Source organism: Puma concolor, chromosome B3 (assembly GCF_028749965.1).
Source record: "Puma concolor isolate L17-30 chromosome B3, mPumCon1.1.hap2, whole genome shotgun sequence".
Taxonomy (NCBI): Eukaryota; Metazoa; Chordata; class Mammalia; order Carnivora; family Felidae; genus Puma; species Puma concolor.
In genome coordinates, this window is record NC_141672.1 from 96,007,789 (window position 1) to 96,035,248 (window position 27,460).

Genomic DNA, 27,460 nt, shown 5'->3' on the forward strand with positions numbered 1-27,460 from the left:
AACACTAAGTCTTAGTGTCTCACTTGATAACTGTTAGCTGGACCATCACGGCAGGTGACCAAGATCCTCCCCTTGACCAAACGGCAGTTAGGTTTCTTTGACCCCTGTTTTTGGTTAAGCCTTGACTGTGGGCTTCTGTGTCTATACTTGCTAAGCCCAGTTTTTGAATCCTAAATCCTGCTAAGTCAGTTTGAAGAAATCCCCCATCTGTGATATGTGATCACCCTTGATGTATGATCACATTCTTCATTCCACACACCCTTGGTATCTGATCACCCTGACCTGCCTTCAGCAAGAATCCTGTTAAGTCGGTTTAGCAAAAATCTCCTACCTGTGATGTCTCCTCTTAGTAGTTTTCCATCCACTGACTCCTTACTCTGGTCAGTGGCTGTAAATCCTGATTTGCCCTTGTTGTTTTGGGAGTTGAGCCCAATCTCTCCTACTGCAATACCCCCATTGCAGCATGCAGGGCACTTTATGTTCACTCTCTCATTTAATTTTTGCAAAAAGCCTGTGGGTAGGCATTATTACCCAATTTCACAGATGAGGAACTGAGTCAGAATGGGTAAATGGCTGCCCAAAGTCAATCAGCCATAAGTGTTGGGGAGGGAGTATGAGGCTGGAGCCTGCGCCCATGTCCCTCTGGCACTGTGGAAGGCTTGATGAGTGGTGGGCACAGATGAAGGATAGGATGCCTGAGGAAAAGCTGGGAAATGGATCTCATATTCGATGTAACACAGGGCCGCATAGATGGGAGTCTTTGAGGGATTGTTGGGGGCTTGGGATTAGGCATTCCTGAGTTGGCACGCCATGCTGTAACCTTTACCAGGCTGGTAAGGGTGATCTCGGAGATGAGAAGGAGTGGGGTGTATATGTGTGTGTGTGGGGGGGGGATGAGAAATATTAGATAATTTTTTTGCATTGTTTCCTGTAATCCTTTAGAGAAGATTCTTGGCCCCTGGGCTGGTGTCCAGACTCCATGTCCTATTGTGTCAACCCCACTCTCCTTCATGAGAAGGTACACCGTGGGGCCGTAGAGCACTTGAGCTGGAGGTTGTCTGGTCCAGTCTCTACTGTAGAGACCCAGAGAAGCTAAATTGATTAGTTTAGATTCATGGAGAAGCAGAGTTGGGTCAGAAACTAGATGTCCTGATTTATTAATTCATGCTGTAAATAGATATTGAACATGTACTTTGTGCCAAAGACATTAGCCTTTTAGGAACCTCTTAGAACCCTACCTTCTCCAATTGAGCACAGGATTCCATCTCCTTTTTGCTCTTTTCCTAACTCATCACTGAATACCTCCTAGGCCCCAGGCCCTGCCAGGGGCAGTAATGGGATCAGATGAGGTTTTAGCAACATAGAGATTATAATGAGCACCCTCCCCTGATCCCAGGCCTCCCAGGGAGACAGGTGTGGCCATCAGCCCTCACCCCCCTTTCCAGGCATCTGCTGGTTTCCCTCTGCTCTTCTGCATCCACGCATCCACATTCCCAGAATTAGTCATTCGTGCAGCAGCCTCCAATTTCCTTCTTCTGCTGGCTCATTTCTGGGTTGTCTCCAGTATGCCTCTTTCCAAAGGATCAAGTGGCTTGTCCAAGGTTGTATGCCAGTTCCATCATGGGCTCCAGTATTTAGACTTAGATTGGGGATGGTTTCCCTGGGGGAAGGAGGGAAATCTATTATTTTTTGATAACTTACCAGAAATGTCACATATCCCATATGCACATTCCTTTCTTTTAGGAATTCAAGATTTAAAAAATAAACTCAAATGCCTAGTGACTTGCTTTTCTACCCAGCTCTGCCCTTTCCACATACTCTTTCTTTGCTGCATCACCACCTTGGCCTCTAGGCCTTTGTGTTCTGCTCATAAAGAGACCCCCACCCCTCAGTAGTGCTATGACTTTGGGCAAGTTGCATAATTAGCATTTGAGGCCTCAGTTTCCCTTTCTGTAGTACTGAAACGATGGACAAAACCATAGTTGAAATGCATGGCGAGCATGTAGTAAATGTTAATTTCCCTCCCCCTTGGCTGTCCCAAAAGGATTTCTTTTCTTAGAGGAGGGCATCCATCTTTTTTCCATTTCAGAATGTTGTCATTTCCCCTTTATGTAGGGAGTGGGGTTTGGCACCAAGAAGCCAGGTTTGGCGCATCTTGTCAGGGTGGGAAATAATATTGAGGGACTGGAGGGAACTGAGAAGGAGCTGGTCATCTCTTCCTGCCTGTGTGGATTGGCTGCTGGTCTCTGGGGGACTCTCTGCCCCACCCTGCAGGATGGGATTTTTGTGGTCCTACCCTGGATCCTCGAGGCCATCCATGTGCTCTCCATCCAGGCCTCAGGGAAGCTAAACAGGAAATGAGCACTATCACGTGGGCAGCGCCCAGACCACCAGCCATGGGTCAGGGCTCAACTCTGCATTTGTGTGTGTGTAGGTACATGTGCATGGGCCTACCTGCTTCAGTTTGCATGTGTGTGTCCGTGCTTGTATTTCTCACAGCTCCATAGGAACCTGCTAGATGGCAGACAGGAAAGGAGTAGAGGAAGGACGTTTTCGAGGTCTGGGGAGTCAGGAGACCTCTGCCCCTGTCTCCTCACCCAGCCACGGGGGATTGGCCAAATGACCTCTTCTACTTTGATTCTGTAATGAACCATGGAACTGGCTCCCATTTGGCTGCCAGTCACCTCATCTGGGCATCCAGGCTGCAGGTCAGCTTTATGGTCCCGAGGGTGGCCTGGCTCCAGAGCTAAGGAGGTCAGCCTGATGATAATCTGTGCAGACCCCAGTCTCTGAGTGCAGAGCCACAGGTGGATCAGGAGCTGGGGGGCAGAGGTATGGGTAGAATGCTACTGAGGGGCAGCTGGGCAAAAGGCACCAAACATCGCAGCTACCTGCAGGGAAGCCCCAGGCTGGCCCAGTAACCCGTCATGGAAGGCTGAGGTCCCTTGCTGCCTACCCAGCCATCTGGACTCCATTGTGCCCTCTCCCCATGCCAGTCCCTATAGCCATCATTCCAAGCACCGGTCTCCTCCTCATTCTCCCACAGGAACACATCTGCTCATTTTGTCCATCTGTGAAAATGTAAGTACAGTGCTGCCTAAGAATGACATGTGAGCCATCATCAGGCCTCAGCACAGCCCGTGGCACCAGGAGACTCTGTTACAGTGCCAATAACATGAATCCGTGGGTCTTAGTGACTTGGCCTATTGTTACTAAGTGCACATGCCCCATATCCATATGTCTTCTTTGAGGGGCCTCCAGAAATGTCTGTGTCTTGTAATTTAGGATGCTGGGGCCCTAGTGCTAGGAGCAGTGCTGGGGGAAGGCCACTCTTTGATTTTTACTGTGGAGCTGTAAGACCTGATCTTCCCCTAAACTCCAGGATTGGTTGTAGCCTAGATTCTGATTTCAGAAAGATGCTAGACTATTGGAATAGTCCTAGTGTATACCCTTGAAAAGACTTTCTCTAACACTTTAAAGCTTAATTCTCTTAATTACAAATTCATATGATTTTTCTTGTGTTTCTTTTTTTCTTTTCTTTTTCTTTTTGTAGCTCTAGTGTCTAGCAGAGTACCTGGCAGGTAGTAGGAGCTTAATAGATGTATGTTGAATGAATGAAGTATAGATTCCTGTTAGATCTTATCAGTCATGTTTACCCTAGTATAAAGGAGTGTTCAATCTTTCCCAGTAAATAAGCACATGGCAAGGCTGGACAGGTGACTGAATAGAGCTCTTGTCAGTTTGGGAGCTGTTCTACACCAGCCCTACTGACTCCTCCAATCAGGGCATGCCAATTTTATATGACTTGCTTCCAGCCACCTTCAGGAGCCCATACAAGGTGGGCACAAATGGCCTGGCTCTGAGAGTTCAGAAAATAAAGATGTCCCTAAGCTGTTGGTCTCTTGGTCCCTTTGGGTTCTGTCCTAGGAGTCTATACATAGTCGAAATACACTGTCCCTCCTGTGAACAGCCTCAGAAATGGGGCAGCTGCTGTCACTGGGCTCCTCACAGGAATCTGGAAGGTCTGTGGAAGTTTCTCTGGTGATGTGACATAGTGCCCACATTGGGAAAAATGGTTATTGGTTGCTGGAATGTTTCCTACAGAACCCTGGGAGACAGAGGGAGGAAGAAGAGCAAGTAGGAGCTTGTCCCACTCTGCCCAGGGAATTTCTCTCCCTGTCTCTTCGAAAGAATGAACAAAGGCTGATAATCCCGTTAGCCCCTAAAGACATGAGGAAAATTGCCATATGGCCTGCCCTGCTCAGCGTGAAGCAGAAACTTGGCAAATGAGATGCCCAGACTTAGAGACCCTTAGACCTTGAAGGGACCCCTGAGAGCATCTGTTCTAGCCTCCTCATTTTAGAAGTATGTCACTTAATTTTCAAACAGCCGGGGATTTTCTTGTTATCTTTTTGTTATTGATTTTAGCTTAATTCTACTGTGGTCAGAGAACATACTCTGTATGGTTTCACTTCTTTGGATTGTGTCAAGACTTGCTTTATGGCCCCATGGACGATCAATTTTGGTACATGTAAAACTTTGGTAAACTTAGAGAAATGTGTGTCTTACTGTTGTTGGGTGCAACATTCATTGTAAGTTAATTAGATCAAGTTACATATTATAGTGTTCAAATCTGGGATATTTTTGTGATTTTTCCTGTTTGTTCTATCAGTTACTGAGAGGCATATTAAACCTTCCATCATGACTCTAGAGTGCATACATATTTTTAAATTCTGCCAAGTTTTGCTTCATATTTTTGAAGTCGTGCTATGAAATGCAATTGAATTTAGAATTGCTGTGGCCTCCTGGTGGACTGAATTTTTATCATATTAGTTGTTCCTCTTTATCTCTGGTAATGCTTCTTGCCTCAAAGTTTACTTTGTCTGGTATTAGTTCAGCTCCCCTGTTTTCCTTAGGTTTAGACTTATATGGCATATCTTTTTTTCCTTCCTTCATTTGACCTACTTGTACCCTGATATTTAAGGTGTGTTTTTAAAAGCAGTATATTGTTGGGTTTTATGATAATTTCTGTCTTTTGATTGACCTATTAGGCCATTTACATTTCATATAATTATTGATTCAGTGGGTTTAATTTTACCATCTTACTTTTCTTATTTCTTTTGTCCCATCTGTTCTCTAGTCCTTTTTCTTTTTTTTTCCTGCCTTCTGTTAGATAAATCAGCTATTTTGAACATTTTTGTATTTTAAAATTTTTATTGAAGTGAAATTAATGTAACATAAAATTAAGCACTTTAAAGTTAACTTAGTACATTCACAATGTTGTGCAACCACCATTCCTCTCTCTCTAGTTCCAAAACATTCTCATCACCTCCAAAGGAAACCCCATGCCCCTTAAGCAGTCACTGCCCATTTTCCCCTCCCCTCTTCCCTAGTTAAGACAAATGTGCATTCTGTCTCCATAGATTATGGATAAATCAAATACCTTTTTTTTTTTTATCATTCCATTTCCTCTTCTATTAGCTTGTTATTATGCATTCTCTTAGTGGTTACCTCAGGTTATAACGCACATCTATGACTTATTAGATTTTACTTCAAATTAGAACTTTTATAGCTTCCAGGGCAAGGGAACTGTTTTAGACACATTCCAATTTTTGTCTCCTCAACCTTGTGCAGCTGCTGAGAGCCAAGGTTAGCTCACTAAACTCTTAGGTTCCTCTTTCTACTTGGCTTTGTATCCACTCGCCTTGAACTATGAATCAGCAAGAACGTTATGGGACAAAGTTCTGGCAGAGCATTCAACTCAATCACTTCACTTGGTTTTCTTCTCTCTGAGATTCTGTTTCCTCAAGTCCTGCATGCCAAAGTCTCTCTCCAACATCTTTAACTTTCTCCCTCCCTCCCTCCCTCCCTCCCTCCCTCCCTCCCTCCCTCCCTCCTTCCTCTCATTCTTTCTTTGTTTCTTTCTTTGTTTCTTTGTTTTTCTTTCTTTCTTCCTTTCTTTCTTTCTTTTCCTTCCTTCCTTCCTTCCTTCCTTCCTTCCTTCCTTCCTTCCTTCCTTCCTTCCTTCCTTGCCTTTTGTATCTCATCTAGCTTTTTGAGATGTTCTCAGTGGGAGGGTTGGTTACAAGTTACTCCGCCTTTCTCAGGAACAGAAATCTGGCTCCCTCACTTTATAGCAAGGAAGCAGAGGTCTGGAGGGGAAGTGGTTGTCTAGTTTCATCCTGCTAATTAAGGCAGAGCTGGAATTAGAAATCAGGTCTCCTGATACCCATTCCAGTGCTGTTTCCACCAGAGCATGTTGGGCAACAAGATGATCTTAGTCTATCAAACACTCACCCAAGCCATAGTTCATTTATTAAACAAATACTTTTGAAGGTCTTGCTCTGTGCCAAGCATTGGGCAAATAAACGTGTCTTTTTTTTTCCTGACTGCTTTTGAGATATTCTCTTTGTCTTGTTTTTCAGAAGTTTTATTATGATATGTGTAGGTGTGGTCTTCTTTGTATTTACTTTACTTAGAGATTATATACCTTCTTAAATCTATAGCTTGAGGTTTTTCATCCATTTTGGAAACATCTCAACAATTATGTCTCAAATATCTTATCTGCTTCATGCTTTTTTCCCTCTTGTTTGGAGACTCCAGTTACATGTATGCAATGCTTTCAGGAATTATATACAACCTTGGTAGGGGGTGTGGATCAGGCAGGTCTATTATTTAAGAAATAGGTTTAGGGGCGCCTGGGTGGCGCAGTCAGTTAAGCGTCCGACTTCAGCCAGGTCACGATCTCGCGGTCCGTGAGTTCGAGCCCCGCGTCGGGCTCTGGGCTGATGGCTCAGAGCCTGGAGCCTGTTTCCGATTCTGTGTCTCCCTCTCTCTCTGCCCCTCCCCCGTTCATGCTCTGTCTCTCTCTGTCCCAAAAATAAATAAACGTTGAAAAAAAAATTAAAAAAAAAAAAAAGAAATAGGTTTAGCTCCCTGTTGCAGAGACATAGAATAACAGTGGCTTAAATAAAATCATTTGTTTCTCTTTTATTTAATAGGCTGAAGGTAGGCATTCTAGTTTTCCAGCAGTGGCTCTGCTCCTCAGTTGTTGACCTCATCTGCCTGAACCAGTATGGCTTTCACTACATCTTTGCTCCAGTCAGATGGATGGAAGAAGTGGGTAAGAAGTTTCTCCTCAGAGTTTCTCCCTGGAGGTTGTCTACCTCACTTTATTTCACATCCTATTGACTGAAATTTGGTCAGTTTGCCACAACTAACTGCAAGGAGTGGGGGCAGGGAAATGTAATCTTTATTCTGGGAGGTCATTTCTTATGCTAAGATTTAGAGAGTCTATTGCTTTGAGACAAAAGAAGATACTAAATACTGGGGGACAATTAGCAGCCTCTTCCACAGAAATGAATCATAATACAAGGCAACAGGTTCCAAACTAAGGCCTCAGAGGAAGAAGTTGGAAAAAGTGTCATAAAAGAAGTAACATCTGACTCGGCATTGAAGGGTGAATAGGAGTTTACTGAGGGAAAAAATGATCAAATGACACTCCAGGCAGGAATACTGGCAGAAGCATGTGATTCTTGAGAGCAGAGCTCACATATCTTTTTTTGTCTTTCTAACCCCAGTGACTGGTACATAACATCTTACTATGTCGATATTGTCAAATGGAATCAATTGTGAGGGCAGAAGGAGAGGGAGTGTTTCCACTCTGGAGACTGGAGGCCTTGTGGAGCTGGAAAGGCAGTCATTAGCATCATCATGGGGATGGGAGAGGATTCATGCCACTCTACATACATTGAGATCTAAGGTGGAAACAAGCATGCTAAGTTGAAATTGCCCTGGGAGACAGCTTGGGCAGCAGTGGGGACTGGAGATGTGGTGTGGGGGTTGTCCTTGGGTGAGTGACAACTGAGGCTATTTTGAGAGGCTACTGTCTTCTAAGGAGAAAATGTATTGAGAATAAAAAGGCTAGGCAAGGACTGAACCTCTGTAATGAAGGAAAAGAAAGAGGAAGCAGAAAGGCCGGCTGTGCAGGGCAGGCTGTACTCGAGAGCTTTCAGAGGCCTCTTTCCTCTCTGAGGGGCTCCCCGACTCTTCCAGACTGTCCACTCCCCTGGACCTGGCCCACCACCTTTCTGTGACTTGTTCTTCCCTTGATGCCTGCTAGCTTTCAATTAATGACTAATTCAATTTCATGTTCATTAAACTTTCATCAGATAATTATATTTCATCCATAAAAGGATTTGAGGCAGCATTCTAGCTTAATTTTTATCATACAAGTAATCCATATTCACTGTTAAAAGTATCAGAAAATATAATTAAACAAAAGAAAGGATATTAAAATCACCCATGATCCCTCCACCTAGATTGTTAGCATTTGGTACATATGTGTTCAGATTTATCTATGCTCTCTCCTTCACTAATAGTATTAGTATCAATAAGTGCTAATCTTAAAAAATTTTTTTTCTATCTCAGAAGAGAGTGAGCACACACAAACCAGTGGGGGAGAGGGGTAGAAGGGGAGAGGGGGAAAGAGGCAGAGGCAGAGAGAGAGAGAGAGAGAGAGAGACAGAGAGAGAGACAGAGAGAGAGAGAGAAAGGGAGAGAATCTTAAGCAGGCTCCACACTCAGCACAGAGCCCAACATGGGGCTCGATCCCACAACCCTGGGATCATGACCTGAACTGAAATCCAGAGTCCAACTCAACCAACTGAGCCACCCAGGTGCCACAACAATTGGTTATATTTTTGAGCCATATGTTCAAGCCACCGTTATGTTTGATATCTGTATTACATTGTTTAAACCTCATAGCGGCCTATGACATAGTTATTACTACTATCCTAATATTATATAGATAAGGAAACTGAAGCACAGAGGTTTGAAATTTACCCAGAGTGTGTTATTATTTTTTTAAATATAGTTGACACACAATATTACATTAGTTTCATGTGTGCAATTTAGTGATTTGACAAGTTTGTATATTAGATTATGTTCACCATAAGTGTAGCGACCGTCTATCTTATTACATCACTATTACAGTATCGTTAACTGTATTCCTTATGCTCTGCTTTTTATTCCTGTGACTTACTCATTCCATAGCTGGAGGCCTGTATCTCCCACTGCCCTTCACCCATTTTGCCCATCTCTGTACCACTATCTCTTCTGGCAACCATCGGTTTGTTCTCTGTATTTATAGTTCTGATTCTGCTTTTTGTTTGTGTATTCATTTTTAGATTCCATTTATGAGTGAAATCACATGATCTTTGTCTTTCTCAATCTGACTTATTTCACTTAGCATTATACCTTTTGGGTCCATCCATCTTGTCTCAAATGGCATGATCTCATCCTTTTTAATGGCTGTGTAATATTCCATTGCGCGCGCGCACACACACACGTGTGTGTGTGTGTGTGTGTGTGTGTGTGTGTGTACATTTTCCTTATCCAGTCGCCTATTGATGTCTTTTATGTCTCGGCTATTGTAAATAATCCTGTAATAAATGTAAAGATGCATGTATCTTTTCAAGTGTTTTTGGTTTCCCTGGGTTAATACTCAGTAATTGAATTATTGGATCACATAGTATTTTTTTAATGTTTATTTATTTATTTTGAGAGAGAGAGAGCATGCAAACAGGGGGAGGGGCAGACAGAGGAGAGAGAGAATCCCAAGCAGGCTCCACACTAATACTCCAGAGCCTGACATGGGGCTTGACCCCACAAACCATGAGATCATGGTTTGAGCTGAAATCAAGAATCAGTCACTCAACTGACTGAGCCACATGGTATTTCTAATTTTTTAAGTTTATTTATTTATTTTTATTGAGAGAGAGAGAGAGAGAGAGAGAGAGAGCGAGCAGGGAAGGGGCAGAGAGAGAGAGAGAGAGAAAGAGAGAGAGAGAGAATATCCCAAGCAGGCTACATACTGTCAGCTGAGAGGCCAATGCAGGGCTTGATCTCATGAACCGTGAGATCATGATGTGAACCAAAATCAATAGTTGGATACTTAACTGACTGAGACACCCAAGCGCCCCCATGGTATTTCTATTTTTAATTTTTTGAGAAACCTCCATAATGTTTTCCATAGTGGCTGTACCAATTTATATTCCCACCAACAGTGATGAGCATTCCTTTTTCTCCACATCCTTGCTAACATTGGTATTTCTTGTCTTCCTGATTTTAGTTATTCTAACAGGCATGAGGTAATATCTCATTGTCGTTTTGAGTTGCATTTCCCTGATGATTAGTGATCATCATGTGCCTGTTGGTCATCTGTATATCTTCTTTGGAAAAATGTCTATTCAGATCCTTAGCCCATTTTTTAATTGGATTGTTTGGTTTTTTTGGTGTTGAGTTGTATGAATTATTTATGTATTTTGGATATTAACCTCTAGTCAGATATATCATTTGCAAATATCTTCTGCCAGTCAGTAGGTTGCCTTTTTGTTTGGTTGATGGTTTCCTTTGCTGTGCAGAAGCTTTTTACTTTAATGTTGTTTTAGGAGATGTATCTAGAAAAATGTTGCTATGGCTAATGTCAGATAAATTACTGCCTGTGTTCTCTTCCAACACTTTTATGGCTTCAGGTCTCAGGTTTAGGTCTTTAGTCCATTTTGAGTTATTTTTGTATGTGGGGTTAGACAGTAGTTGACTTTCATTCTTTTGCATGTAGCTGTCCATTTTTCCCAGCACCATTTATTAAAAAGACTGTCTTTCTCCCCATTATATATTCTTGCCTACTTTGCCATAGGATTAGTTGAACATATAAATGTGGGTTTATTTCTGGGATCTCTATCCTATTCTGTTGATCTATATGTCTCTAACTAGTATATTATTCTAACCTATGGTAATACCAGTTTGTTTTTTGACTTCTGATTATGAAAAATTTTCAAATTTATAGGTAAGCAGAGGGAATAGAATGATGAAGTCCTGTGCAGCCAACACCCAGCTTCAACAGCCATCAATTCATTAATTTGGTTTTACCCATTCTCCTAGCCAGCTCTACCACAATTATTCTAAAGTGAATCCCATCCATCACACCATTTCATCCACAATGCATAGCTCCATAAACAAAGGCCCTTTTAAAATGTAACCACAGTCCTGTTAGCACTACCTGTCCAAGTGAGCAACTCCCTAACATCATCACTTTCTAACAGTGATGATCTAATCTCCCCAGTTTTCTCATAAATATTTCCTCACCGTTTATTTAAATCAGGATCACACATGCTCCTTCATAGTGTTGGGGCTGGAATTCACACCCAGATTGGTCTAGCCCCAAACCCATGCTCTTTCCAAACACCAAATTCACATTATGAATTGAAAAATCTGTGTGGTTTATACTACATTTAACTTAGACATATGTATATATACAACAATTTGTTGAGTTTTAGGTATTAACTAAGGCAGTAAAGCTAAGGTATTAATTTGTAATTTCCTCTTTACTAAGGAATTGGTTGAAAACCTCTATAATCTGCCAAGTTTCTCTTCTTATGTCCTGCAGGTATTTTGATCTCTAAGGAGTTTTCTACTATATTTTTGTCTCACAATTTATTGTTCTGAGATTGTTATTTCCATATACAAAGATCTTTGTTGTTATTTTCATTCATCTATCCATTCGTCCAACAAATTAATTATCTATTATTTGCCAGAGACTGTGACTGATAGATATGGGCCCAATTCCTGTGGACCTGTATTCATTCGTATGCGGGAGAGAGACAAACCAAAAGCAAATGGACAAATTATTACAACAATTTTATTTATTTATTTATTTTTCCTTTTTTTTTTTAAATTTTTTATTTTATTTTATTTTTTAAATTTTTTTTTCAACGTTTATTTATTTTTGGGACAGAGAGAGACAGAGCATGAACGGGGGAGGGGCAGAGAGAGAGGGAGACACAGAATCGGAAACAGGCTCCAGGCTCTGAGCCATCAGCCCAGAGCCCGACGCGGGGCTGGAACTCACGGACCGCGAGATCGTGACCTGGCTGAAGTCGGACGCTTAACCGACTGCGCCACCCAGGCGCCCCACAACAATTTTAAATTGTGATGAATACCATGTAAAAGCAGCAAGGAGTGAATGTAGAGAAGAATGGTAGAAATTACTATCAGAAATGATTTGCTTTTACTTGCTCAAAGTTCTTTTTAAGTGCATCCTCCATTATTGGTATTTACAAGAGATTGCATCTTTAAATATGCTTTTTGCTAACTGCTTGTTGCTTGGTACCTATTAATCTCCAGTAGCTTCCTTTTCTTTATTTGTGACGTTGCCATTTTGCTCCTCCACCTCTTTAATGTGTGCCATGTTCTGCTGACGATGTGATAGTGGTGGGACTTGGCACTTGGTTTGTTTGGTGAAAAGAGGAACTTCCATTCTGAGTTTAAGCAGAAGAGATCTCCCATTAGGCAGAAACATGGTTATCATAATGCTAGTTAGATCACTCTTCTGGGTGCTGTTGTTCTGTCCATGAAAATGTTTTTTAAATGGAGTTGGTAGATATTTATTGAAAATATTTAGTGATATAAAAGTTTATACATGAACTAAAGTCTCTATCAACCCACTCTCCTTCCATTCTCAATCCTCAAGTATAAGCCCTAGTGGCATATCTGGATGACCCCCTCTATCTTTTCCTATGTGTTTGAGGCGAGGAAGAATAGATTGGAGAATGGGACCAGCTCACACAGATGTATGGGATGGAGAGTCTGTGGGCAATGCTTATTATGAGAACCCTCTCTTGTGAGCAGCCAGAGTCTTCAGTGGTTATGACACCTCAGGGCCCTGTGAGCTATTTTGTTTTGGCCTAGGTTGTTACTGTTCTTTGGGAAGTTTACCTTTTGAGCTGGATACAGCTTAGCATATCACTTATCACTTCACAATTTTTGGAGATAAAAATATAACAAATAGTGTTTATGACCCTCTTGTCATTGTAGGACTGCTAGTTATTCTCCAGATTGAACAAATGTGAAAGGAGATGATTTGGCACCATCAAAATCATCAAATTTAACATAATAGGCCATTTGAAGGCAAATTCAAAAGGGATGTTCAATTAATGTTTCAATGGACACTACAACTGCTGAAACAGCGTGAATATGCGAAAGTAGATAAGTGGAAGAATATTAACCATGTAAACACTGATTATTTTTTTAAGTTTATTTATTTATGTTGGGGGGGTGCAGAGAAAGAGAGGGAGAGAGAATCCCAAGCAGACTCCATGCACTCAGTGCAGAGAGAGATGTAGGACTCTGTCTTAACAAACTGTGAGATCATGACCTGAGCCAAAATCAGAGTCAGATGCTCAGCTGACTGAGCCACTCAGGTGCCCTAGCACTGGTTAGTAAATAAAATACATTTTGTTCACTATTTTTTAAAAATATTTATTTTAGGGGGAGGGAGAGAGACAGAGCATGAGCGGGGGAGGGACAGAGAGAGAGGGAGACACAGAATCTGAAGCAGGCTCCAGACTCTGAGTTGTCAGCACAGAGCCCGACTGGGGCTCGAACTCACGAACTGCAAGATTATGAGCTGAAGCCGGATGCTTAACTGACTGAGCCACCCAGGCGCCCCTAGTTCACTATTCTTTAAGAGAAATACTTTGATCTCATTTTGGGTATATGTATGAATTTATATACAATTTTCTGAAACTTGCTGTTTTCACTCAACAGTATCTATACTACATACAGTTCTACCTCATTCTTTTGGTAGAATGCATAGTATTCCATAGCATGGATATTCTGTACTGTATGTAACCACTTTTCTATTGGTAGATATTAAGGATGCCTATAACTGTGTACTATTGCCAATAACATTGAAGCAAGTAGCTTTGTACAGATATCCTTGAATGTGTGTGTATTTCCATAGGATAGATTTCTAAAAGTGAATCTGAGTCAAAGGGTATACACACACACACACACACACACACACACACACATATATGCGTATATATATATATATATATATATACGCATATATATGTGTGTATATATATATATTTGAAATGTTGATAGACTTATAAGATTATCTTCTAAAGATGTTAAAACAAAGCACAGTGTATGAAAGAGTTCTATTCTTTAAACCCTACTCCCACTTGATATTATCAGGTCTTTACATGTTCCCAATATGATAGGTTTAACATAGCATCTTATTTTCATATCAATTGCTCTGATAACTAGGGAGGCTGATCATTTTTTTTTCATTACATGTATTAGCCATTTGCATTTCTTAGTCCGAAAGTGTCTTGTCTATATCTTTAGTTCATTTTTCTGTTGAGCTATTTATTTTCTTTTTAAAAAAAAATGTTTGTTTTGAGAGAGAGAGAAGGTGAGAGCGAGTGCTCGTGAGCAGGGGGAGGGGCAGAGAGAGAGAGAGAGAGAGAGAGGGAGAGAGAATCCCAAGCAGGCTCCTTGCTGTCAGCACAGAGCCAGGCATGGGGCTCTGTCTCAACAAACTGTGATATCATGGCCTGAACCAAAATCAAGTCAGATGCTTAACTGACTGATCCACCCAGGAACCCCTACTTATTTATTTTCATGTTGATTTCTAGGAGCTCTTTTTTATATCATAGGGATATTAACCTCTGGATTGTTACCTACATTGTACATATTTTCCAGTTGTTTTTTGTTGTCAAATGTTATCATAATTGTAATCATATTTTTTGCTACACGGAAAGAAATGTTTTCATTTTAAGGAGCCAAGATTTCAGGCTATTTTTTTCTGGCTTCTAGGTTCTACTTTCCCTAATATTAACCATTAACCATCTTCTTTGACTGTACTTGCTAAAGTGCTTCCTATTTAGCTACTTCATGCACAGTAGTAGGTAGGCTATAATCAGTGGGAAGGAGAATGAAGCAAGAGAGAGAAAGAAAGATGAGAGGAAAAAAGGAAGAGGGAAGAAGAGCGAAGAGGGAGGAGAGAACTGAAGCCAAGAATTCTTAGCAGAATCTGCTAGCTCTTGTTCTTGTCTCTAACCTTCAAATGGCTCTTGCTTTCCCCACAGACCCTTCTAGGAAAGCTAATCATGGGAATGGGAGATACTTGTGTTTCTCAAGCTCCACTCCCTGCTGCCCCTAATGGTTTTCCATGCTGTTACCTTCCTAGAAATGCTCCAGATTCCTTTTTCAGCCACAACCCCCATTTCTCATGGCTTTTCTGGGGTGGGGCTTTAGGCTCTTTCCTCAAAACAAGACAAAACCTGATGCTCTACCTAAGAATGTCTTTTAGGACACATTCCATTGGAGGTGTGGGAGGTAATTTTAGGTGGTACATAAAATAACTTTGAATCAAAGTTGAGATAGTTATTTCCTTTCTAATTGCTTCCTAATCTTTCTGCTTGTATCAAGGAGAAATTTAGCATGATAGTAATGTTTTCCACAACTCCCTAACTCATGCTAATCTCACTCCTTAACCAAAAAATAGGCCCCAGGATGGCATCCTTTAGTAGACAACTATTTAGTTAGAATTTCACATGTTATTGTTTTCATTGTATTTATTTTCTATAGCTACATTCTATTTGTGGGAAATGATTATAGTAGGGATTTAGAGTAGAGATATAAAGTTTCCTTTTAAAGTTTATTTATTTTTAGAAAAACAGAGTCAACAATAGTACAGATGGTACTGGCATAAAATAAAACTCATGCCAGTGATACCCCATAAGTGGGAGTTGGGGAAGCAGGTAGCCCCCTCAGTCATAGCCCCCCATCAGCTCTATTTCCCTTCATTCCACCCCTTGCCTAGGGGCATCTACTACCACAGTCCCGCCTGTCCCCAAATTCTAGCTCCCTCTCTGCTCTTCCAATCATGTCAATACTGACCAGCTCTTGGAGCTCCCTTTTCTAAAGGAATTTACATTGGTGTGTTAATGGGTGTTACCTGTTCAATTTAATCATGTCATTTTAATAATCACAGATCTCTTAGCTCATAAGAGAAAATGAAAAGAGCCTGTAAGTTCTGTGGTCATATAGGTGTCGGTCTAATTCCTGCCTTAAGCAAATATTAACTGTGACTTTGGCACGTCAATTAACCCAAAGAGCAAGTTTAGCATACTGGGACTTTAGCGAAGGGAGGAAGACAGCCTTATAGGGATACAGGCAAAGCCTTTAAAAAGATCTCTCTACTCCTAGCTAGAACAATTAGACCAGAAAAAAAAATGCATCCAATCTGGAAAGGAAGAAGTAAAATAATCTCTGTTCATAGATGACATGATCTTATATGTAAAAAACCCTAAAGATTCCACATACAAAAAAAAACCCTGTTAGAACTAATAAATGAATTCAGCACAGTTGCAGGATACAAAATCAACACTCAAAAATCAACATTTCTATACACTAACAATGAACAATTTGGAAAGGAAATTAATAAAACAATTCCATTTATATAAAAAGGATAAAATACTTAGTAATAAATTTAACCAAGTAGGCAGTAGACTTATACATTGAAAACTACAAAATGTTGCTGAAAGAAATTAAAGAAGATAAGAAATTAATTGGAAGAAGAGAAATAAATGGAAAGTCATCCTGTGTTAATGGATTGGGAGACTTAATAGTGTTGATGTTCATATTTACCCCAAGTAATCTTCAGATTCAGTGAAATTCCTATCAAAATAACAATGGCATTTTTTTGGTAGCAATAGAAAAATAATCCTAAATTTCATATGGCATTTCAAATGATCCTGAATAGCCAAAACAATCTTCAGAAAGAACAAAGCTAAAGGCCTCATGCTTCCTGATTTCAAAATATATTACAAAACTATAGTGATCAAAACAATATGGTATTGGCAGAAAGACTAACACTGAAACCAATGGAAAAGGAAAGAGAGCCCAGAAATAAACTGTTGCAGATATGGCCAAATGATCTTCAACAAGGGTGCTGAGACTGCATCATGGGGCAAGGATAGTGTCTTCAACAAATGGTGATGGGCAAACTGGAGAACCACATGCAAAATAATGAAAATGGACTCTTCTTTTACATCATATACAGAAATTAGCAAAGTGGATTAAAGACCTAAATGTAAGACCTGAGACCAAATATTGTAGAAGAAAACACAGGGAAAGCTTCATGAAATGGAATTGGCAATTATTCCTTGGATATGAAACCAAAAGCACAGATAACCAAAACAAAAATAGACAAATGAGATGACATCAAACTTAAAATCTTCTGCATGGCAAAGGAAACAATCAACAAAGTGAAAAGGCAACCTACAGAATTGGAGAAAATATTTGCAAACCATATACCTGATAAGGTGTTAATGTCTAAAATATATAAGGAACTCCTCCAACTTAAAAACAACAACAATAACAAACAAAACATGGGCAAAGGACTTGAATAGACATTTCTTCAAAAAAGATATATGAAAGGCCAACAAACATGAAAAGAAGTTCAACATCACTAATCATCAGGGAAAAGTAAATCAAAACCTTAGTGAGATATCTCCTTACACCCATTAGGATGGCCACTATAAAAACAAAACCCAGAAAGTAACAAGTGTTGGTGAGGATGTAGAGAAATTGGAATGCTTGTGTGCTGTTAGTGGGAATATAAAATGATGCTGCAATTAAAAACATAATGAAGATTTCTCAAAAAACTAAAAATAGAACTTTCCTGTGATTCAGCAATCCTACCTCTGTGCCCATATCCAAAAGAATAGAAAACAGAATTGTGAAGAGATATTTGCACACCTATGTTCACTGTAACATTATTCACAATAGTGAAGATGTGGAAGCAGCCTTAATACCCAGCAGTGGATGAGTGGATAAAGAAGATGTAGTATGAACACACACACACACACACACACACACACACACACACACTCACTCACTGGAGTATTTACTCAGCCTGAAGAAGGAAATCCTGTCATATGCTACAAAGTGTATGAACCTGGAGGACATTATGCTAAGTGAAATCAGCCAATCACAAAAAAGACAAATACTGCCAGATTCTGCTTATATGAGGTGTCAAAAGTAGTCAAACTCTTAAAAAGTAAAATGGAGGTTGCCAGGGGCTGAGGGGAGGAGGAAATGAGGATTGTTGTTCAATAGATATCTAGTTTCATCATGCAAAATGAATAAGTTCCAGGGGCACTTGGGTGGTGCAGCCAGTTCAGCATCCAACTCTTGATTTCTGCTCAAGTCATGATCTCATGGTTCCTGAATTCAAGCTCTGCATCAGGCTTTACACTGAGGGCGCAGAGCCTACCAAGGACTCTCTTTCTCTCCCTCTCTCTCTGCCCTTCCCCTCTCACTCTCTCTCACTCAAATAAATAAATAAACTTAAAAAAAATTAAGAAGAAAAAGAAAAGCCCTAGGGATCTGTTCTACAACAGTATGCATACAGTTATCAATACTGTACTGTACACTTAAAAATTGTTAAGGGGTTAAATTGATATTATATTAATTTATTTATTTATAATTATTTATAATGATATAAAAGTCCCTCCTTGCCAAATAGCATTATTCATAATAGCCCAAACTGAAATTACCTAAATGCCTGTCAGCAGGAGGGTAGATAAATAAAATGTACCTGAGTTTCTCAATGGAATACTACACAACAATGAGAATAAAGAACCACAACTGCAAGATATAGTATGGGTGAAACTCATAAGCATAATGTCGAGCAAAAGAAGCCAGACACAAGCGAGTTCATACTGTGTGATTCCACTTCCAAAAAGTACAAAACAGGCACAACTCGTGTGCTGTTAGAAGTCAGCATGGGGCTCCCCCTGGGGTGGAGGGTAGTGCCTGGAAGAGGTCATGGGCAGGGCTCCTGGGGCATGCTTGTGCTTCTTGACCTATGTGTTTGTTTCACAAGTGTGTTCACTTTGGAAAAACTCACTGGGCTGAGCACACGTGATATAGACACTTTTCTCTATGCCAATTATTCTTCATTACAAAAAATTTTTAAACTATTAAAAAAAAAAAAGCCAGGGGCGCCTGGGTGGCGCAGTCGGTTAAGCGTCCGACTTCAGCCAGGTCACGATCTCGCGGTCCGTGAGTTCGAGCCCCGCGTCGGGCTCTGGGCTGATGGCTCAGAGCCTGGAGCCTGTTTCCGATTCTGTGTCTCCCTCTCTCTCTGCCCCTCGCCCGTTCATGCTCTGTCTCTCTCTGTCCCAAAAATAAAAATAAACGTTGAAAAAAAAAATTAAAAAAAAAAAAAAGCCCTTCCCACCATTTTGCGTATTATGTAGCCAAAGCTCCTTTTGGTGTCAGCAAAATGGGGAAGGATTGTTATCTACTTTATAGAAAGAGGAAGAGGAAGAGGAATCAGGAGAACCAAGGGGATCGGGAAGAGCAAGTCCCAGAAACACCTCTGGTTTGGGACCTGCTCCGAGGAGGGGCTTCCTTCACCAGGACACAGATAATGAGCTCCAGGAGGTCCCTATGAGAAGTGGTCCTGACTGGCGCTGGTGGAGCTGGTGCCCACCATGGCTCCTCCTCACCTTCCTCCTCATCCTTCCAGCTGCACTTTCCCAAGTGAGGCTGCGAACCAGGTATACCAGCCCAGGAATTAAAAAGGCCGGCAAGGTACATTCCCAAACCAGTGCACAAGTGAAGGGCACAGCTGGCCCACACTATGTTCCAGGGAGCCACACTATGTTCCAGGGAGTTCTTCATATGAGATTTGAAGAACTGTTTACAGCTTCTGTAGTTGTTCCTTTTGTTAGTTATTTTCACTATGTGTTCCTGTGGCTTGGCAGTGATAAGCAGCCTGAGGGCCACTAGGAGGGAAGACAAGGGTGTGTTGATTGGGGGAAGAAGTTGGGGGCTGATTGGGCCAGGTGTGTTTTTGGAAGGAGAGAATTTTGGAATCCAGGAGGCAAGAAGTGCATGGGGCATAGCCCAGAGGGGAGCAGAAGCAGGGATCCCAGGGTGGGCTGAGGAAGAGCAGGGGTGGGGAGCCCTTTGAAGGGCTGATATGGGGCAACTGGCTGAGGCCAGAATGATCCCCACCCCTAGGAATGAGCAGAGGGCTCATTGGCTTATGTTCCTAAAGTGTGTTGTACTTATATCCCCAAGTGCCTTTGTCTTTAAACATTTTTTTTTGAATTATGAAATACACACACACAAGTAATATTATAGCCATCCATAGAGACTCTTCCTATTTGCCACATTGGATTTAGAGCTCCCTGCCTCTCCAAGGGAAACACAAGCAAAAATGAACTATTGGGACCTCATCAAGATAAAAAGCTTCTGCACAGTGAAGGAAACAATCAACAAACCTAAAAGGCAACTGAGGGAATGGGAGAAGATATTTGAAAATGACATATCTGATAAAGGGTTAGTATTCAAAATGTATAAATAACTGACCAAACTCAACACCCAGAAAACAAATAATCCAGTGAAGAAATGGGTAGAAGACATGAATAGACACTTTTCAAAGAAGACATCCAGATGGCTAACAGACACATGAAAAGATGCTCAACATCACTCATCATCAGGGAAATAAAAATCAAAACCACAGAGAGATACCACCTCACACCTGTCAAAATGGCTAAAATTAATAACTCAGGTAACAACAGATGTTGGCAAGGTTGCAGAGAAAGGGAACCCTTTTGCACTGCTGGTGGGAATGCAAACTGGTGCAACCACCCTGGAAAACAGTATGGAGGTTCCTCAAAAAATTAAAAATAGAACTACCCTATGACCCGGCAATTGCTCTACTAGGTATTTATCTAAAGGATACAAAAATGCTGATTCAAAGGGGGCATATGCACCCCAATTTTTATAGCAGTGCTATCAACAATAGCCAAAGTATGAAAAGAGCCCTAATGTTAATTGACTGATGAATGGATAAAGGAGATGTGGTATGTGTACCTACACACACACACACACACACACACACACACACACACACACACACACACACTGGAATATTACTCGGTGATCAAAAAGAATAAAATCTTGCCATTTGCAACAATGTGGATGAAACTAGAGTGTAGTATGGTAGGTGAAATGAGTCAGAGAAAGGCAAATATCATATGATTTCACTCATGTGGAAGTTAAGAAAACAGACGAACGTGGGGAAGGGAAGGAAAAATAAAATAAGATAAAAATAGAGAGGGAGACAAATCATAAAGAGACTTTTTTTTTAAATTTTTTTTCAATGTTTTTTATTTATTTTTGGGACATAATACGGGGGAGGGGCAGAGAGAGAAGGAGACACAGAATCAGAAACAGGCTCCAGGCTCCGAACCATCAGCCCAGAGCCTGACGCGGGGCTCGAACTCACAGACTGCGAGATTGTGACCTGGCTGAAGCCGGACGCTTAACTGACTGCACCACCCAGGCGCCCCAAGAGACTCTTAAATACAGAGAACAAACTGAGGTTTGCTACAGGGGAGGTGGGTGGGGGATGGGCTAAATGGGTGATGGGCATTAAGGAGGGCACTTGTGATGAGCACTGGATATTATATGTAAGTGATGAATTACTTAACTTTACTCCTGAAACAAATACTGCACTACATGTTAACTAACTTGAATGAAAAAAAAAAAAAAAAGATCTTGACTCTCACTTTAGAGAAATGAAAGAGTATGGCTAAGTCAAAGCCCTACTACCCTTTCTATCTCCCCCTAGGAATGCCCATTCTCTAGAACTCAGTGCTCATCCTTGTTGTGCATGGTTTCAAACATTCCCTGCATTGTGTTTGCTGGGACTCCGGGGGGAGGGATGTTTATAATCAGAATCCTTGGCACTACAGAGAGAGTGATGGTTTGGATTCACAGGGACAGAGGCAAGAACTTCTGGGAAGGAGAGGTTGCTCAGGACAAGAAAGCCATGGGGACCTCCAAGTGCCTGGGGAAATGAGGAGGAAGCCAAAGGGGCCTGAGGGCTGGTGCTGGGTTGGGTGAGGGCTGCAGAAGAGCTGCAGGTGGTGGGTCTGCAAGCGCAGATTTTCCCAGGGAAGCTCTGGAAGCAGCGTGTGACCACTCCTTGTGACCCCATAGCCATCAGAAAAACTGCAAAGGTGGTGAAATGCTGTGTGTGATTAATTTCTCGTGGAACTCAGTGGAGGCTCTGCAGTGTGCTTATGCTGGCCAGTGTGGGTGGTGCAGGGGGATGTGGAGGGGCACGGCTGGCTCTGGTTAGTCCAAAAATGCTGGTTGGAGCACAGGAATGTGTGCATCTGGCCTCTCTCCCTCCGTTTCTGTTTTTCAAAAATGCTGGGTCTGAAATGTAGAGGGCAGAGACTTGCACATGTCTGGAATAATTAGACAAATACCTAATTATTCCATTTCCTCAAGCCAACAACACCCACCCAACTGTGATTCGGCACAGGGGAGTGTGCAGAGATTACCTGGGCCATGTTTCTTGTTCTGAGGAACTCACAGGCCTGTGTCACAGCCCCAGTGAGAGGTCTGCTATGGGAAAAGGATCCAGGCTAGTGCTGAAGGACCACCAGGGCATGATAGGTTCCCACTCATGGGGCAGGAAGATCTTCGCAAAGGAGAGGCACTGAGAGTGAACAGGACATCTCTGGGGGTCAACAGGAGTGGGGGTAGGAGGGGTGAAATGCCTATGGAGGAGGGCACAGGGAAAGGTGAGCGGGACAGGGAGTGAGGCCACATTGCACACACAAGGCATGAAGAAGAACATGATAAGGCCTGTGGCTGTTCCCTGTGGGTGATGGAGACACAGGATTTCTGAAGTTGTGCGATTCAGCTGAGTTCAAGAGGATAATCAAGACTGGATGGAGTTGAGTGAAGAAGGTCGACTGCCATGAGCGACTGGATGAGACCATTGGCAGTTATCCAGAGCAGCAGCCACCACTTCTCATGTTTAATGAGGACTCCCTGTGTACCAGGTGTGGTGCTGAGTCTTTTACTCACACCCTCTCACTTTCTTCTCCATAGAAGGGGCTGCTAATCTAGCCATGTTGTAGGTGAAGAGACTGAGGCTCGGAGAGGTGCAGTAACCTGCCTGAGAAACCAGATGGTAAGTGGAAGAACCAGAATTCCAGTTAGTGCTGTCTGACCTCACATCCTGCTCTAAACCTCTCTGCTACTCTGATCAGACCTGCTGAGAGTCCAGCTACCACTTGAGCATTCCCCAGTCTCCTGGAGGGTTGGCAAGGTCATAAATGCCCACCATTTGGGGTTTGTGTAGAGTAGATGTTCCATCAGGTCACAAGGCCCACTGTCACCATTACAGGAAATGCTATCCATGTGTCCAGGACAAGATGGAGGCTGAGGCCGGGCTGGGAATGGCTGGATGAGGGGCAGGAGGGTGGGCATTCTGGGGATACTGCTCTCTGGGGGTTTCTTGCTGCCTCAGAAGGGGAGAGCCTGTGCATGGGAACTACCGACAGGTGTCCCTTGTCATTGAAAGGCACCGTGAGCAGGTGAGGGAACAAGCATGGGGCGGGGGAGTCTACCTGGTGTCGGAGCCAAGAGGGAGCAGCTTCGGTGGCAGTGATGGTGGACTGCCTCTCCTCTGAGGTCCCCACTTGTAGGGGCCTCTACAGGCTTTCCCATGGCAGCATTGTGGTGGGCAATTGCAGGCCTCAGCAGCCTGAGAAATCTATGAGGGCCCATGAATGGGAATGTCTGGATATTAGCACCTTATTAGGTGTCCCCAGCTAGCCCACAGGGTCATAGCCACTCTGTCATGGTTTCCTCTTCCCCCAAGGATTTCTGGGAGTTTGTCTGATGTGACTCCAGGCCTCTGCTGCTCCAAAATGAGGATCCTTCTGCTATTTCCCTTCCCTCCCACTGATCTCCAGTTTGCCCTATGAGCTGGAACCCCAGTTGTGTATGTGGTCAAAGTATTTTCTCATAAAGCTCTTCAGTGCCATATATAGTGGGGTTAAAGTAGATGCTCAGACACTTCACCTGACACCACACATGAGAGGAGCTGAAATCTGGAACTCAGGATTCAGAGGAAGGAAGGGAAGGACGGTGGGCAGTACGCTACATTTGTTGAACATCTGCTATAATGGCAGGACTCTCCTAGGTATCTTAGGCATTTCACCTCATTTCATTCCACCCTGGAGGTAGATGTTACTTTCCTCACTTTTTAGATGGGGGAAACTAAGGCTCAAAGAGTTCTATGAGGCAGCAAAGTTTGCATAACTGGCCAGGTCTATCTGGCCTAGAAACTCCTTCCATCACACCTTGTCTTTCTTTTCCACCCTCCTCTGCGTGTTGTAGAGAAGAAAGTATTGCGAGGAATATGGCCATGTACAGTTTCTGAGGCAAGAAAGGCATTTGGGGAACTCTACCAGGAGACCTCAGTTGTCCCAACTTTACACATCCCTTCTCTGGGCCTCAGACCTCTCCTTTGTCAAGTGGGAGGGTTGTTGTGCTCAACTCTGAGGTTCTTCCAGTGGTGACAACATGACATCTGGGATCCACAGAGGGTGCAAGGACAAAGCAGCTTGACCTATTACTCCTTGGGACTATGAGACCTGATTTGTGGACATTGCACTCCTTTGCCCTCATCGAGGATGGTCAGGAGGCCCCAGAAAGATGCCATCACACATGGCAGTGCCGTGTGCCTTGCATGAGCAGCAGGACTCTGGAGAGGCTTCCCAGGTGGACCTGGGCTGCTTCCCTAGAAAGAGGAAGTGGCAGTGGTGGCTGGAGAGTTTGGTATTATTTTATGTTTGAAGAAAGCATGCTTTCTTCTCTTCATTTTGTATATAGCCAGCTTTACAGTGAGAAGTGCAAGTGGATAGCAAAGAGACAAATATGTAGGATATAATTCTGATTGGCAAAAGCAAGGCATAGCTGTTTCCTAAGGAGACCTGGTTGCCACTGACCAGCTGTGAGACTGCACAAGTCACATGCCCATGAAGCTGGCCCTGCTGCTAACTCAACATTACATTTCATTCACAAAGCCAAGGAATGCCAAATCTCCCACTACCTAATCCAGACCCCTCCTGAACAAACAAGGAAGCTGAGGCCCAGAGAGATGAAATAACTTGTGCATAGACTCACAGCTGCTGTCTCTATCTTGAAATTCTGAATATTAAAAAAAATTTTTTTAATGTTTATTTTAGAGAGAGAGCATGAGTGGGGGAAGGGCAGAGAGAGGGAGGGAGACACAGAATCGGAAGCAGGCTCCAGGGTCTGAGCTGTTAGCACAGAGCCTGACACAGGGCTCAAATTCACGAACATTGAGATCATGACCTGAGCTGAAGTCAGACAATCAACTGAGCCACCCAGGTGCCCTGAAAGTCCTAATATTTTTAAGCACAGCCTTCACATTTGAATTTGCACCAGGTCCTGCAGATTATATAGCCAGTCCTAGTTGGCAGTGCTGTCCTCTGCTCTTAGGAACTAGAGGCTGAGTGAATGCCAGCCCTTGCCAAGCTGTGAGGTTGGGGACATTTGCCCTTGACCCCTTCAGCCTGTCTGAGTCCTCTTCTGCTGTGCCGGAACTATAGTTTCCTGTAGACACTGGGTGCATCTTTGTGGCTCACCATCATGTCTTCCTGTGTATGCCTGTGGCTCCACCCAATATTTGTTCCACATCCTTTCAGCGAACCCAGCTCTGGGCTTGCCAATGGTAGGGCCTTATTGAATGTCTTTTGACTAAGTGGTTGACTAAATATGTGATTGACTAGTGCCTGAGTGAGAGCAGCTTAGCAGAATGTCCCAGTAGGAGGGACACTGGTCTAGAATTAGGTCTGGGCTCTGCTTACTTTGTTTCCTGAGCCTCCTTTTTCTAAGGAGTAGGAGATGGGCATGGGGAGATAATTGGATCTCTCTCCTCACACTGCCACCCTGAGACAAGTCTTGCTAGCACCTCTAAAGTAATGTCACTAGGTCCAGGTGGCTCATAGACCTGTTCTGGAGGAGTTGTCCCCTCAACTGACCAAGTAACCAGTGGCTACACATGTTCTCCTTTTGTAGACCTCTGGGGACCCACACTTCAGAGGAGGAGCAGGGAGATAATGTAGAGCTTGAGGAAGGGAGGGTGATAAAGATGGTGTAGATGTGAGAGAAAGTTCCTAAATTCCATTTTGAAGTCAACTCGCAAAAGCAGAGACTTGGAGAATACCCATCATTCTCCCAAAGAAACACCTAGCTTGTGAAAGACAGGAAATATGTATCTAGAAAACCATTTTGCAAAGATGGGACCTGGAGGCTAACAGCCTGGCCTCCTGGCCTCTACTCTCAGGGACTGGAAGCTAAGTGGATGTTCCTCAATATCACCAAGCAGGCTGGGCAGATTGGCTATTTACTTATAATACCAATCACTTTACTGTTGAGGTTTTAAAGTGAAGTCAGAAGCAGTTACTAGCAAAACCATCTCCTTTATTCTGAAGGGATTCATTATGGAAATTCTTCCTTTTAAGTATATTGACAATATCTCCTCATGAGAGGACCTTAGCCATGGCTTACCCCTGGGGGGGGGGGGGGCTATCAATTCTCTTAGTTTCCTTTGCTTGTGAAAAAGCTCTTCTAAACTCCCAAATAGTCATCTCTCCTGACCTCTGGGGGAAAAGAAGTTTCTTTCCTAGAAAGTTTGGACTGAGAAGGGGCTATACTGGGGGAAGCAGAACTGTTTCCGGGTTCCCTTTGGGTTAAGTCTGTAGACACTTGAAAGTCAAGGAAGAGATATTATAAGAAGCAGTGGACTGGTTCAGTGGTTCAGTTGGTCGAGCATTTAACTCCTGATATCAGCTCAGGTCATGATCTCACAGTTTGTGAGATCCAGCACTGTGTCAGGCTCTGTGCTGACAGTAAAGAGCCTGCTTGGGATTCTCTCTCTCTTTCCCTCTCTCTCTCTCTGCCCCTCCCCTGTTCTCTCTCTCTCTTAAAATAAATAAATAGACACTTTAAAAAATTTAATAAAAAAGAAAAGAAGCAGTGGACTGTCTGTCTACCACAAGATCCCTAGAAGGGGGATTGCAATGGTGAATTGACCATCATCCAAGTTTTGATCTCTGCCTTGTGGGCTTGGACATATGTCCTTGTCACTGTCTCACTACTGATCAGTTCACTTGGGCTAACAAGGTTTGCAAGAGACCGACTCCAAGCCTGAATGTCAATGTGCTGATTGAAAATAAGAAATTGTAGGGGTGCCTGGGGTGCTCAGTCAGTTAAGCAACCGATTTTGGCTCAGATCATGATCTCACAGTTGGTGGGTTCGACCCTGCATCAGGCTCTGTGTGGACAGCTCAGAGCCGGGAGCCTACTTGGGATTCTGTATCTCCCTCTTTCTCTGACTCTCCTCTGCTTATGCTCTGCCTCTCTCTCTCAAAAATATTAAAATACATCAAGATCTATTGGGGGCACTTGATACAAGAATAATAAAGTCATAAACATATGTCAAAAAATATTAAAATAAACATTTAAAAAATTTTAAAAAAGTAAGAAATTGTAATTGCCAGATAGATTGCACATTCAGGCATTTTCTTTCTGCAGTCTGAGGCACACAGGCAAATGGGAATCAAAATGTCTCTTGATGAGCATTAGCAAGGAGAAAGAGGAGTTATAGAATGTGAGTTTCATTTACTGGCACCAGATTTAAACAGCCTTACACACTGATCTCCCGGGAGGGTAGAGTCCTGCCAGGTGA

At 42.6% G+C, this 27,460-nt stretch overlaps 1 protein-coding gene across 1 annotated transcript in view; it reads left to right on the forward strand.

Annotated features, from left to right (window-relative positions):
- LOC147580221 (uncharacterized) overlaps positions 1-27,460 on the forward strand; it is a 132,895-nt gene that overhangs the window by 38,352 nt on the left and 67,083 nt on the right. Inside the window, exon 3 of the mRNA XM_086710683.1 lies at positions 7,002-7,123. The gene's annotated coding sequence lies outside the window, so the exon portion shown is untranslated. The remainder of the gene's footprint in view (positions 1-7,001; positions 7,124-27,460) is intronic.